This window comes from Myodes glareolus, chromosome 23 (genome assembly GCF_982192425.1).
Source record: "Myodes glareolus chromosome 23, mMyoGla1.1, whole genome shotgun sequence".
Lineage (NCBI taxonomy): Eukaryota > Metazoa > Chordata > Mammalia > Rodentia > Cricetidae > Myodes > Myodes glareolus.
In genome coordinates, this window is record NC_142048.1 from 14,782,333 (window position 1) to 14,798,348 (window position 16,016).

The following is a 16,016-nucleotide window of genomic DNA, read 5'->3' on the forward strand; positions in this document are numbered from 1 at the left end:
GGTCCACCCAACCAGAAAGGAATTATGTCTGCTACTGGGAATCTAGCCCAGGGGTGGAGAGGCCATCGGTCTTAGAAGATAACCCACAACTGTCACTTTGTCAGACCACTGGAAGTCCTAAGTATGTCCTAAAACTCATCTGAATACCCACAGAGAAGTGTAGCTCTCATCCCCTCATCACAAAAGCTTCCCTTAGTGAATGGAGACCATTACAGGAAACCATAACAGGCCAGAATTCAGAGATTAATGGATCACGTGGAGCCGAGCCCTAACGGATACATTTACAACACAAGTCTTCCATCTAAGGCTCAGGGAATATCGAAGAAGAGGGGCCTGAAATATATCAAGAGCCAGAGGACCAGGAATGTGATTGTGCCTCCTAAAAATGATAGGGAAGCTTCGATATGTCAACAGTATGGTTGCCTTAACCAGGACTGAAAAATGTTAGTATCAAAAGACAAGCTAACATGGAAGGGGAAGATTCTCATGGTGTTCCACTCCTAGATAGAGAACTATAGGGAACTAACGACTTAGCCTCTCTCAGGGATGATTCCTCTCCCCCTGCAACTAACTATCCAATACAAAGTGATCAGTCCTGAAATCATACACATACAGACTACACTATACATTAAGGTTGCCCAGAAGGTCGCACACACACACACACACACACACACACACACACACACACACACACACACACTACTCAAGAGAGGTATCAATTTGAGATGAATGAGAGGAGGCTATGGGAGGAGCTAGAGGGAGGGGGCCTGGAAAGTGTTGTTGAGAGGACAGGGAAAGGGGAAGTGATCTAATTATATTTTAATCTTTTCAACTCAAAAGAGGAAATTGTCACAAAAAAAGAAATGGCTTCCTCTGAGGTTATTTCTTTTCTTTGTGGGCTTAAGAATCTGCAGAAACCTGAGCACTAGACCAGAATAACCCTGGTGACTGTGGCCTGGTGCTTTGCATTTTCTTGGGCTATTGAATTTTCTTACCATGTTTCCGTTATGTGTGACATTTTGTCAGTCACTGTTCTGTTGCTGTGAAGAGACACCCTGACCGAGGCAACTTTTCTGAAGGGAAAAATTGAATTGGTACTTGCTTACAGTTTCAGAGAGTTAGTCCATTTATCATCGTAACAGGGAGCTTGGTGGCTTGTAAGCAGACATGGTGCTGGAGAAGAAGTTGACAGTTCCATACCCAGATCTGTAGACAGCAGGAAGAGAGAGACACTGGGTCTGGCTTGGTCTTTTGAAACCTCACAGCCCGCCCCCAGTGACACACCTCCTCTAACAAGACCACACCTACTCCACAAGGCTGCACCTCCTAGCCACTCTCAAGCAATGCTACACCCTCATGACTAAGCACTCACACATATGTGTGAATGGAGACTGCACGTTAATTTCCCAGCCTCCCAGACCCAAATAACCACACAGAAACTATATTAATAACAGCAGCTTGCCCAACGGCTCAGGCATATTTCTGACTAGCTTTTACATCTTAAATTACCTTGTTTCTATTAATCTGTGTATTGCCACAGGCTGTGGCTTACTGGTAAGGTTTTGGCATTCTTCTCCCTTAGCAACTACATAGTGTCTCCCTGACTCTGTCTTCTTTCTCTTTGCATTCAGTTTAGTTTTCCTGTTTACCTACATTCTGCCCTGCCATAGGCCAAAGCAGGCTCTTTATTAACCAATGGTAATAAGACATATTCACAGCATACAAAGGGGATTCCCACATCACATATGAGCCTATGGGGTCCATTCTTATTCAAACCACCACACTCAGCCTGAGTTTCAATTATTATGTAGAATTTCTGTGTGCTTCCCGAATGCCAGGCCTACTGTAGGACTAGTGACAATACTTCTGACATCATCAGCCCATTACTTAGTCCATATGAAAAATTAATAATCAGGACTGAGAAGAGGGCTCCATTGACGAAGTGCTTGCTATGAAATTATGGAAACCTGACGTCCAATCTGCAGAACCCACATAAAAATTAATCTGGGTGTGGCAGTGCATCTGCAATCCCAGCCCTGGAAGGGTGGGCACAGACTGCTCTCTGGAGCTCACTGGACAGTCTATCAGGATTAATGAGCAACAGGTTCAGCGAGTGACTGAGGAAACTATCACACACATGTTCAAACAGACATGCATGTGTGAGTGTGGACACACATAACATACGAAACAGAGAGATTCAGTATGTAGCATTTTTTTTAGCTTTGTAGAACCTGAACCATGCCTTCTTTGAGAACCCTTATTGCTCTTGTTGTTGTTTGAGACAGAGTCTGACCAGGCTGCTCTGACTGGCCTGGAACTTCATTTGTAAACAGGCTGGCTTTGAACTCACAGAGCTCGGACTCCTGGCTGACAGGTCATCCTTTCAATTGCAGTGACAACTGTGATTTAGCAGAGGGCATTTCTATCCACCCCCTGGTTAAGGATGCAAGAGACCAGTTTATAACGGTGACTGGACCATCAGCACAGATCCTGGCTGACATACGGCCACCGATCCAGATGTGACCCTCAGCTGCAGCTTTGGCCTAGACATCACCATGGCACTGGGCAGCAGGGCAAGTCACTCAGATCTGTATGGCCTCCTGCTACACCATGACTCTCAGACACCAGCATGGCCTTAGGTAGCAGCCTAGACTTCAGTAATCTCGGTGGTGACAGAAGCCATGGGCATCAACACAGACCTTGGCAGCGGCAGGGCCAGGGACCTAGACGTGGCCCTCATCTGCATCCGTGACTCGGATGTCACCATAGCCCTGGGTGGCAGCACAGGCCACCTTAATCAGCATGGTCCAGAGGCAGCATGGCTTCCCTCAAGAGGCAGGCCAGACTCCAGGAACCCCCAAGGCCTTTGGTGGTAGCAGGAACCAAGGACATCAGCTCAGACCCTGGATATAGGATCTTGTAATCATCGAAGGTCGTGCAGATACCCAGGGTCTGGGCTCCCACCTGGGTCTGTATTGGTGTCTGAGGATCATGCTGGCCTTGGGAAACAATTTTTTTTTTAAATTTCATTTAATTTTTAAATTATTTTCTTTTAGTGGGTGTAAGTGTGAACAGCAGATATGGAGGGACTGGGAAATGAACAGAATGGGAGTGTGTGATGTGAAATTCCCAAAGAATGAATAAAGAGATTAGTTTTTTTTTTTAAAAAAGAAAGATCCTAGAGAAATTAAATAATAAGGTGAACCCAAAGAAAAACACATATAGATGTTTCCAATTCCTGGAAATTGGAAGCAGACAAGATTGCCAGGCGAAAGTTGGGAGCATGGGGGTGGTGGTGAGAGTGGGGTGGGGGGAAGGGGAGAGGGGGAGAGAGGAGGGAGAAGGGAAGGATTGGGGAGACCTTGGGGGAGTGGGATGGTTGAGATGGAGGAAGGGCAGATAAGGAAGCAGGGAAAAAGATATCTTAATTAAGGGAGCCATTTTAGGGTTGGCAAGAGACTTGGCTCTAGAGCGGTTCCCAGGTGTCCACAGGGATGTCCCCAGCTAGGTCCTTGGACAGCAGAGGAGAGGGTGCCTGAACTGGCCTTGACCCATAGCCACACTGATGAATATCTCGAATATCACCATAGAACCTTCTTCTGGTGATGGATGGAGATAGAGACAGAGACCCACATCAGAGCACTGGACTGAGCTCCCAAGGTCCAGTTGAAAAGCAGAAGGAGGGAGAATGTGAGCAAGGAAGTCAGGACTGCGAGGGGTGCGTCCACCCACTGAGACTGTGTGACTGATCTAATGGAAGTTCACCAAGGCCAGCTGGACTGGGACTAAACCCGAGCATGTGATCAAACCGGACTCTCTGAATGTGGCTGACAATGAAGGCAGACTGAGAAGCCAATGATAATGGCACTGGGATTTGATTCTACTGCATGTACTGGCCTTTTGGGATCCTAGTCTGTTTGGATGTACACCTTCCTAGGCATGGTTGGAGGGGAGAGGGCCTTGGACTTCCCACAAGGCAGGGTACCCTGCCCTCTCTTAAGGGGGGGAGGGGGAGGGAGGAGGGTGAGTGGGGGAGCAGAAGGAAAATCGGAGGAGGGGAGGAAGTGAAAATTTCAAATGGTATTATTTATAAAGCAATAAAAATTTAAAAAAAGAAAAAAAGAAAAGAAAAAGACCACTCAGTTTAGAGGTGAGTTGCTCCGGATGGAAAAGCTTATAGAGAATGAAAGCTGACCTTCATGGTTCTAGTTCAGCATGTCTTCTCAGATTGCTGTGTATCTATCAAGTTTTTCTCTTTTGAATTCTGTTTTCTTACCTCTAAAAACATCAGAGCGAGCAGGTTCCAGCCTCAGGAGCAGGCTGTAACTTCCACGATGGCCAAATCTGGGAGGGAAGATGCGTTTACGCTCTTGAACCCTAGGTGGCGCTCCGGGACTGGTTTTTCAGCCGCAGGAGCCTGGGATGGTACGTCCTAAGTAGACCTTGCCCTGGATTGATGGTTCTGAATCTTTCCAGGCTCTCACACATTCTCCTCTCGTATTTGTGCCACTCTCCTGGTAATCCTCGCTCTTTCCCTAAGCCGCATTCTCCTTCCTGGGATCTCTGCTTTATTAAGAACACATTCGTTGATTCTCCTTCTCCACGGCTTGGTAGGCCCTCAGGGTTTTCGCTTGACTTCTCTGCGAAGTGTCTCGCAGTGTTCCCTGTCTCATTTATATATAACTCTATTCAAAAACATCTCGTATCCAGTGTGAGGAGTCACTGATTTCTTTACCGAACAAAAGTTTGCAAGTTTCTGTTGAGTTGAGTGTGAAGAATAGGCTTGTGTTTTGATGTGAAAAACAAAACAAAACAAACAAACGAAAATCCTCAAGGAAGATCCCTCCACTGCATTTAGAAGAATTCTTGGGGTTAAAATGAAATTTCTCTAGTCTGTCTCCACCCAAATAGAGTGTTCAGTATAGAGATTTTTTTCCCCTAAAAATTACGTGTTCTCTATCTAAAAAATAGCAACTGTGTCTCATGTTGCTAATGCTTTGGGGAGGGACACCATGGTTCCCAAGAGAAGGAGAAGTTAACGCAAGGCTGGGAAGATTCCGGGAGACTTAAGTGGAGGGCTGGAAGGGAGAAGGATGAGTGAATTTGGCTGAGCAGACCCGAATTCACACCTGCATAAGCAGGTGGATAGAGACAGGTCACTCCATGGCTCAGGGATGCCGTGGCTGAGCCAGCTCTCCCAGGTAGTCATTCTGGCCATCAACAGGGGACATCGGTGTGTGTCATTCTAAGTTCTCAGCAGCTACCATCGAGTAGTGTGCTGACTGCATGCTAGGAGTGACATGGCTCTGGTTTCACTTGCAGCCGACTCAAGTTTTGGCTGAAACACAGGCTTCTTTTTCTCAGCAGTGCTATTAGAAACGGTAAGCTTGAGAGATCCCCGGGCATCCAGTAGGAGGAGCAGCGGCAGGAGATGTTTGGCCAGAGCCCTGTGACCTTAGAAAAGGAAGAAGTAAGAGCCACAGCGTGACAAATGAAGCTGCGGAAGGGGCCTTACAAAGAAGCAGCGACGGATGAGACTTGGCTCTCTCCTTCCTTCTTGCTGTCCTTTCTTTCTGGAGGCACGTAACCCAGGCTGATCTTGAACTCTGGATCCTGCTGCCCCCACTCTCTGAGGACTGGGACTGTAGGCAGGTGTCGCCATACTGATAGTCTGATTTCTATTTATAGGGAAGAATGAACATTGTGGGTTGACACTGAAATCAGGAATTAAATATATCAGGGAAAGTATTTCCCTACTTGAAACAAGAGATCCATCTGAGAAGTTATAGGTCAAGTCAATTTTAAGATAGAGTTCAAATATATTTTGACAAAAGCAATGTATGGAAAAGAGGGTTTATTCTTGTCTACAGTTCAAGGTACACTACGTCATGGTGGGGAGGTCAAGGCTGCAGAAGTCTGAAGAAGCTAGATATACTATATATTTATATATATAATATAAAATATATAAATAAATATATACAATAATACAAATATTTCTATAAGCAGAATATATATATATAGTGCCCTCAGAATCAGGGGACAGAAAGGGATAGGTTTTGCTATTCAGTAGAACCAAGTAATCATGGATGTAGCAGTGTAACAGAAAGCAAATAAAACTACCGTCCTTTGCAGAGGTTTTGTCTCGTCTTAGCCACAGCCACGGAAACCAGACTAACACACTCTGTAGTGAATCAACTGTGTAATGTGGCTGCAGGAACTTCGGTGTGTTGTGGTATGCAGGGGAGTTTGAGTGGGCGAGCTGACACATCTCTTTCTGCCAGCCGATCAGCTCCCACCCAGGGATATTCAGCCTTTTAGAGTATGTTTGCTGCTTAGTAATAATGGCTGACTTCTTTTCATTACAAAGTTACAGATTTTTTGTTGTTGTTGTTGTCGAAAATCAGGGAAAAAAATAAGGTTGCTTCATCTGAAGTAAAAATCGTTTGTACTCCCACGGAGCAAGAGGAAGATTATTGCTATTTTGTTACATTGTCTATTTCCCAAATTTAGCCGCTCCTCGTATCCATAAGATTCTTTCGGGGCTACCTTTTGTCTTATATTACCACTTGATTATACACCACAAATTTTGATGTATCTTTCGATTACCTCTTTGATACACTTTTATCTTTATTATATAAGTATATGTGCTAGTTACGTTTTGTCAACTCTACACAAACTAGAGTCTCCTGGGAAGAGGGGCTCTTAACTGAAGGTTTGCCTCCATCAGATTGGCCTGCAGGCACGTCTGTGGGGCATTTTCCTGATTAATGGTTGATGTGGGAGGGCCCAGCCCACCGTAGGCCCCCTGGCATGGGGGTCCTGGGTGATGTAAGGAAGAAGGCCGAGCACAAGCCATGATAAAATCCCAGTAACCAGTATTTCCCTGTGTTCTCTCCCTCAGTTTCTCCCTCTAGAGTTCTTCCCTGGCTTTCCTTAAAGATGGATTGTAACCTGCAAGCCAGATAAACCTTTTTCTCCCTAAGTTGGCTTTGCTCGGTGTTTTATCAGTGCAACAGAAACCAAGCTAGAGCAGTGTGCTGTGTGATTACTTTAAAATATCTAAGTAATGCTGTGAGGGTGTAGACAGCAATTTGCTCAAAATTATTTCCTTGAGGAAAATTCGTAGAAGTATAAACTGGGTACGCAGAAAATCAGTATTATTCTTTAATTAGGACATAGACAATCTGGAGTGTGTTCAGAGGAATCGGAAATCCACAGATTAGAAACAGCATTATTTAAGTTATTATTCTGCTAAAGGAACATAACAATAAAATGACTACTAATGCTATATTGATACTCCCATAAATCAGAGCGTTACTTAGCTCTCATCAGAGAGTCTCCCTCTTACAGTAGATAGGCGCTAATGCAGACATCCTCAACCAGAAAACATGCAGAGAACAGAGACTTCAAAGCATCTAGTCCACGAGCATCCTTACAAGGCCTTCTTCAAAGCCCTCTTCTCAAGGCACAGGGACCTATGCAGTAGAGGAGGCAGAAAGACTGAAAGGAGAAAGGATGGAGGATGACCCCAAAGAAACAGCATCTTCAGTACACAAAAGGACATTGATACCCATATGAATGCGCAGAGACCATGGCAGTGTGCCCAAGACCTGTATATGTTCAAACTAGACAAAACCCCAGCACTGAGAAGGGGACATGAACACAAAAGTTCTACCTACACCTAAGCAGATATTTGCAATTGATATTTGCTGGGAAAGGGAAAAACCAGCTTCTTTTCGATGGGTGTCACTGGGTAAATCAACCATACTCCAGGGCAGACCCAGGAGCATTAGCCAATACGACTTGGTATATTTTTATTGTCTTTTGGCTTATTGTTTGTTTTTATTTCTATTTGTTTTGCTTTGAAAGAGCATATAGTTGGACAGGTAGAGAGGGGGAACTGGAACGAGTTGCAAGAGGAGAACGAATACAATAAAATACATTGTATGAAAAATAAAAAATAGAGATAATGGGGATGGAAACATAGCTTAGTTGGGAAAGTGCTTGCCTCGCATTAACACAGCCTTTGGTTCAATCCCCAACACCGCAGGGATTTACTGTGTTGAATTCCAGTTCCATCATTTATTTATTTCTACGAATGTGACATTTTCTTCATCCACAGTGATGCACGCCTGGAATCCCAGCTCTTAGGAAGTAGAAGCAGGAGGAGCAGAGGTTCAAGGTCATCCTTGGTTAGGTGCCTCATTCAAAGCCAGTGAGGGATACATGAGAAGCTGTGTAAAAAAAGAATAGTAAGAAACAATGGAAAGCAGTCGCATAAGACAAGAGCGAGGGTTTAAAAGTTCACTTGTTTCAATGAGAAAAGGAAATATGTGAGCACAAAATATAGTACCTAGTAGCAATGGCTTGAAGACACAGGTGCAGATGAAGACCAGGTGGAAGAACTTGTTATCGCCAGGCCTCTTAAGAGAGGGATGAGAGAGAGGGTGACTCCGGGAAGGGAGTGGCCTGAGCTAGGCGGACCAAGTATGTCTGACGCCGAGAGTATTCAGTGGTGTTCAGTGAATGAGGGTGGGCTGGACTCTGAACCTGCTCAGTCGAGAGTTTGTCTTCAATAAGTTTATCTAGGAATTGATCTGACTAAATGTCTAGATTGCTGTTTGCCTTTCCTCCCACGTTTGTAAAAAAAAAAAAAAGTAATTATTCAGAATTTTGAAAAAGAAGAAAAATTGCTTCAATAGGCACCAGCGCGGTTTGTATCCGTGGACATCTTCTTCCTGGAACAGTCACCTTGACCAGCATGTTGTCTGTACACGGTAATGGCTTTCACTGTGGCCTCTTCATAGATGGGCAGAATGGCTGCAGCTACAACTCCTCCCCTTCACCTTTGCACGTCTCTCCCCACCCCTGCAGGTCCTCTCCAGATAATCTCATTTTCTCTGGCACGTCTTTGTGTGTTCGTTCTTTCTTCCTTCCTCCCTCTTTCCCTCCCTCCCCCCTCTCTCTTTCCTTTTTTTTTTCAAGACAGGGTTTCTCTGTATATTTCTGGCTGTCCTGGAACTCATTCTATAGATGAGGCTGGCCTCGAACTCACAGACATCCCCCTGCCTCTGCCTCACTGAGTTCTGGGATTAAAGACATGTGTCATCATTACCTGAAACATCTTTTTTTTTCTTTTTTTTTAAAATTTACATTCTGCGCTTGAAGAAAAAAGCATAATGCGTTTGTCTGGTTTATTTACTGTGTTGAATTCCAGTTCCATCATTTATTTATTTCTACGAATGTGACATTTTCTTCATCCGTCGCATTTTCGCCATCCGTTCATTCACTGATGAATGAGCGAGGTCTATGTGCAACAACTAGGTCTCCATTAACGTAGGTGTGCCCCATGCTGCTGTGTCTGATTCTTTGGGGATAGATTCAAAAGGGGCATAGCAGTATCACATGGTGGAATTGTGTTTAAGGCTTCGAGAAAACACTGTTATCTGTGGTGCCTGCCTTCATTTAATTTGCACAAGAGTGTGTAGGGGTTTCTGCACCAACACCCATCCTTGCTATCACTGGTCATCCTTCCTTCCTTCCTCCCTCTCTCCCTCCCTCCCTCCCTCCCTCCCTTCCTTTCTTCCTTCCTTCCTTTCATCTTTTCTTTCTTTCTTTTGTTTTCTGAGATGGTGTCTCACTGTGCAGGCAAGACTCCCTTGGTACTCACAGAAATGGACCTGCCTAGCCTTTTGAGTGCTGGAATTAAAAGCCTGACCTCTGGGAAGTGGGAGTCTTCCTCTAGAGGTGTGGACAGCAAGAAACTCCTTTAATCCAGATCTTCTGAGGTGCGAAGACCCACCTTCAACCTGGGCCACGTCTTCTGCTGGAAGCCTATGTAAGGACATGGAAGATGAAAGCTTTTTTTCTCATTAGCTGCTTGCTGTCACTGTAGACAGCCAGACCATTTCTTCCCTGGCATTAGAGCCTGCTTCTTCAGGATTCCAGTTTATATTGAAGACCATCGGAGACATCCAGCCTTGTAAACAGAACAACAAATGGATTCTTGTTTCTTCTGTTCATAGGCAACCTTTGTTAAGTCATCCTAAGATATACTCATCTGTATTTCATTCTCTGTTAGTTCTGTTAGTCTAGAGCTTCCTGACCAATGCACTAGGCACGCACTTTGCTAACTGGGTTGTATTTCCCAGCTCTCATTCTGTCTTTGATTATCTCATGGGCCCAAGTGAAGAACCTTTTCCTTTTTTTAAAGCTTATGCAGTTTCTAAGTGCTTCCTTCAGAATTTCGGCCTGCAATAGTTATGCAGTGGTTGGTGTTGTTTATCTAACAGGATCTAGACTCACCTGGAAGATAGGCCTCTGGGCTTCCATGTGGGAGATTATCCTTACTGCACTAATGGATGTCGGAAGGCTCACCTCAACTGTGGGCGGTTCCATTCCTTGGCAGGGGATGCTAGAATGTATAAAATGGAGAAAGCCACCTGAACACTGGTTTTCATTCACCTCTCTGCCTCTTGACTTCAACTGCAACACAGCTCCCTCCATTTCCAGACACTGCCTCACCATAATGGGTTGTTACCTGGAACTGTGACCCCAATAAATCCTTCTCTTTTAAGTTGCTTTGGTCAGGGTATTTTACTGCTTGGGCCAGAAGACCAAGGATGAAATAGAAACCAAGAAATGAAACACTCATCCAACAAAGAAAAACTCATGAATTAAAACCTGTACCTATAATCACCCAAAACCCAGATGCCTAAATGCTAGTGTAAGAACACAACAAACATCAGAAAGGACAATATGGCCCCATCAGAGCCCAGAAATCCTACAACAGCAAGACCTGAACATTCCAACACAGCCAAAGCACAAGAAAATGACCTAAAAACTGACTTTATGAAGATGATAGAGTTTCTTAAAGAGGAAGTGAAGAAATCCCTTGGAGAATATCAAGAACGACAAGAAAAAACCAAACAGGTGAAGGAAACTGTTCAAGACAAGAAAATGCAAACAGAAGCAACTTGTCAACTATGTTCATAGCAGCATTATTAGTAATAGCCAGAAACTTGAAACAATCTAGATGCCCTTGAGCTAAAGAATAGAGGAAGAAAATGTGGTACATTTACACAATGGATTGTTACACAGCTTTTAAAAACAATGACATCATGAAATTTTCTGGCAAATGGATCATCCTGAGTGAAGTAACCCAGACTCAGAAAGGCAAACATGGTATGTTCTTATTTATAGGTGGATATTAGCTATAAAGTAAAGGAGAACCATGCTACAACCCATAGACCCAAAGGAGTTAAATAACAAGGAAGGCTCAAGGGATAAACACATGACTCTCACTGTGAAGCAGAAAGAGAAGCGACATCACAGGTGGATGAGGGAGAGGGGATCCTGGATGGAAGGGTTGGGCATGGGTACAGGAGGGATTGGATCAGTGGAGGATGGAGGGAGATAGTACTGGAAAAGACAATTGAAATTATGCATCTCTGGGACAAGCTAGAAACCACGTGCAATCAAAATTCTCCAGGAATCTATGAGGGTGACCCTAGCTAAGACTCCTAGCATTAGGAGATTTGGAGTCTGAATTGGCCACTTCCTGTAGCCTCCTGTAACCACATGTAATCAGGCACGACTTCCAGTGGAGGGATTGGGACCCCAACCCAGCCATATAACCTTTGACCTACAATTTGCCCCACCTACAAGATATGCTAGGGTAAAGGTTGTGAAGAAATTATGGGAGTGGTCAACCAATGACTGGTCCACATTGAAACCCATACCATGAGAAAGAGCCTGCTCCTGACACTGTCTGGAGGCCCAAGACCCAGGATAAAACCAAACATGACTGGGAAAAAAGTCAATGAAACGATTCCTAATGATGTTGTTATAGTCATAGATCATTGTCTGGTCCAGTTGCCACCAGAGATCCTTCACCCAGCAATCAAGCCTTAGGAAGACCTCAAGAAATCCTGTGGAAGAGAGGGAGGAAAGATTTTGGGAGCCAGAGGGGTCAAGGACACCATAAGAAACCACACAGAACAAACTAACTTGGGTCCATAGGGGCTCATAGAGACTGAAGCACCAACCAGAGAGCTTTCATGGGACTTAGGCCCTCTGCACATGTCACAGTTGTGTAGCTTGGTCTACTTGTGGAACTCCTACCAGTACTTCTGGGACCCTTTCCTCCTATCAGGTTGCCTTGTCCAGCTGCAATAGGAGAGGAAGTGTCTAGTCTTACTGTAACTTGATATGCCATGCCCGCCCTTTTCTGAAGAGAAAGGAGGAACAGTGGATGTCGCGGAAGGTTGGAAGTAGGAACTGGGAGGGGAGGAAGGAGGGAGGAGAAAACTCTGATCAAGCTGGGAAAATTACTTCATCAATTAATTAATAAAAAAGCTTTTTGGCTTCATGAGGTTCCATTTATTAATTGTTGTTCTTAGTTCCTTTGTTATTGCTGTCCATTGCCAAAGGTATTTCCTTGTACCAATGAATTCAAGACATTCCCCACTTTCTCTTCTATATGTTCCAGGGTATCTGGACTTCTGTGAAGGTCCTCGGTCTACTTGGTATAGAATTTTGTATTGGGTGTTAAATAGGTATCTATTTGCATTTTTCTACATATAACCATCCAATGTGGCCAGTTTCCAATTTTTCATGATGCTGTTTTTTCCATTTTTATGTTTCTTCTCTAATCCCTATATTTTTAGTCCTATGATATAAATTACTATTTGTTTATATCCAATAAAAAGTGAAATTCTAAACAAAACAACAACAATAACGAAAAGAATGCTGAACATTTTCCACAGACTCATGGTGATCTGTGTATCTTTTGTGATTGAGTCCTTCTGTCACCTGTTGATTGGATGATCTGTTTTTAATTTTTAGTTTGTTTACATACAATTTCTGGTCAGATGAATAGCTACAGATGCTAAAATAATTTTTTTATTTTGATAAACTCACCTCTATTTAGGGCAATTACCCTTGGGAAATGAATTGACGTTAGCTTCCAGCATCATTCAATTGTTAAATAGTTTTTTTCCCTTTTCTGTTTTCACTTAACTTGTTCTTATAAGGGATGCTCAACAGAGGGCCCTATGGTCAGAAAGTCTTTTGTTTTTCTTCATAGGTGTAAGCCCTTCGTAGATATGAGTGCAGCTTTCTCAAGAAAGGATCTTGCAGGTAGGAGGAACTAAGAACAAGGCCTGATGGAGAGGAGGACTGGACGAATGTATGATGATGTAATGCCTCCAGGAGACTTCGAAATGTCTTTTTATGAAATAGGAGGCTATGCACAATCAGACTCAGGGGTTCGCAGATGGAAAGTGAACTGCTGCCAGATCTCTGAAGAGACGTATTTTTAGATTGGTAAAAGCAAGTAGCTCAAGGGCTCCACAGTCAAAGCACCCTCATCTTTGGCTTCCCGGGTGGGGCAAGCTAATGATGGGCCACAGAAGGCTCAGCCGTGCATTTGCTTAGATCACACTGGGTTATCTTTATTCTAAGAGTCATTTGGTTTTTATATGGGAATGATCTAATGATCGTTAGCTCTGCTAGCAAAAATCAGCTCCCAGCACCACCCGCCACACTATTGGCAGGTATTTCAGCTCTGTGTGATCAGAGTGGAACAGTTGGATAAACAGAGCACAGACGTAGAGGGTGGCCTGCTAGACAGAAATTTAGACTTGCTATGTTCTTAGGTAACTGAGGGGTGGAATAGTCTCTAACGGCAGGACCAGTAGTACTGAAGCCAACTGAAGTTTAAATTGTGACGCAGAAAAGTGACTTGTACAGCACTCACTCAATATTTACTGATCAAGTTTCTTTTGATGTTGCAAGTGATGTTCAAGCAATTAACTTATTGGTAAAAATAAAGATTTGACTATTCACCTATCCAGATTTGTGGAGTGGTTTTCTTAGTGCCCTAATTATCTACTTGCCCATGCATCAATAGAAATGACTGGACAAAAACCAGCCAACTCCCTGTTCATTCTGAAGCCAGAGCTACCTTTAACAGCATGTCAGTATAGCCATGACATAAAGTATAGCCGTTTACTATCCAGACCTTTTATTTTTTTGTTAATGTCATTAGTGCTACTGGTGAGCAGATTACAATACTTATCTTTCAAACTGAATTTTCGTCTGTCTGTGAAAGCCCAAATTGCATGGAACAAGGATCAATAGACTATCCAACTAATACATTATAGTACAAATGAAATGAATCATAGGAAATGAAATGACTTCTGACAAACAGAGATGAATGCGGCTGCACAAACCTTCAGGTTGTCATTCGAAATTGATATTGTACAGTAGCTACGTGCAGCATGGGCTTTAAAATCCAACTCTTCCAGGGTGCAGGTGTTCATTAATTTTATTTCTAAAGATGCTGGGCGTTGTGAAATAGACTGGATTTCTCTACATTTCTCGCTCAGTTACTGATTCAGATATGTTTTTCTTTTTTTTTATTGTAACTCACACAAAGTGACAAAGGAAGACATTTTTTTTTCTAGAAGTCTCATTTTATCCTAGTGATTAACCAGAGTTAGAGGATTAATTTTTCCCCACTACTTCTCTTCTTATATAAAGGTGATATAGTTTGAAAATCCAGGATAGAATTTGAAAACATTACTTCCTGAATGAGATTGATTGAAGTCCCCATGGTGGAAAATAAAACCATTTAGATACTGATGGGATTATGATGGAGTTTCAGTCTAAGAACCCACTGTAAACTGAAATTAATGGAAGTCAAAATGCACTTAATATAGTTCACCTTCATCAGTTGCAGAGTGCAGTATAGAAGCAACATTGGTTATCTTTGTTACATGACTGGCTGGGACCACTTTCCACAGTATAGCACCACAGAGAAGTATCATATTGCTTATCTCCAGCATAGAAAAATGGAAATTCAAAATCTGCAGTATGGTTTCTGCTGAAGTCATCTTCCTTTTGTAACATCTTGACACTGAAAAATCCTACGTTAAAGCCCCGTAAGTCAGGGAGGCTCTATACGTCACTCTCCGTGTTATAGATCAGAAAATATTTTAACAGATGGCAGCGATTAGGTGAGCTGAACAGCCACCTGTAAGTATGTGTGCAGGGCTGTAATGTGCTCTAGTGGACAGCTGCCCTCGAGAAGGATAAAGACAAATGGAAACTTCCTTGACAATCAGACTTCAATAAGGATTTTTATAAAATACGAGATTAAAATGCAGATAGACACTCCAAAGAGCTTTACTGAAGAATAATTGCTAATAAAAACTTTACACCATCTAAAGGTACTCAGTGCATAATACACACACACACACACACACGGCATGAAGTCAAGCAGGGGATGTTTTGGGGTTTAGGGAAAGTTGGAGAGAGCAGGGAATGAAAATTATCAAGACACACTGTATTAAGAACTTTCACAGAATAAATAAAAATATTGTTTCTGAAAAGGAAGGACACAGTGTGATAGTGATGTAGACAAGGCTGTGACGTCACTACCACCCTCACCTCCTAGTTTTGCACGTGTTTCCTGAGGTGTGAGAAGGTTTTGACCTTTATTAGTTAACACTCACCGTCTGTGTCTTGCTTTTCTCCCCATGAATGTCTTGTTTATGGAAGTTCTTTTTCTTCACGGAACTCTATAGACTGCACAGGCTTTAAAAATTTCCCTTTTTATTTTCCCCCACTTCATTCAATAGATATTTTCACAGATTACTTCTACTTTAAAAAGTCAAATGTTGCCGGGTGGTGGTGGTGTATGCTTTTAATCCCAGCACTTGGGAGGCAGAGTCAGGCGGATCTCTGTGAGTTCTATCGAGGACAGTCTATTGTGAAGTTTAAAATTTTAATCCAATGTGTTCTCAGCTGTAGAAGTTTTGCTCAGTTTTATTTATTGACTGACTTATTGAGATAGTATAACAGTGTTTAGCCCTGACTGGCTTGGAGCTTGCTATGTAGACCAAGGTGACCTCCAATTCACAGAGACCTGCATGTCTCAATCTTCGAGTACTGGTTATTAGAAGTGTGCACCATCACACTCTGAATCCCCAAGCTTTTTAAAAAAAAGTTTG

At 43.1% G+C, this 16,016-nt stretch overlaps 1 long non-coding RNA gene across 1 annotated transcript in view; it reads left to right on the top strand.

Annotated features, from left to right (window-relative positions):
* The window catches only part of LOC146890628 (uncharacterized), an 82,930-nt gene that overhangs the window by 16,058 nt on the left and 50,856 nt on the right, over window positions 1-16,016 (top strand). The gene's annotated exons all lie outside the window — the stretch shown is intronic.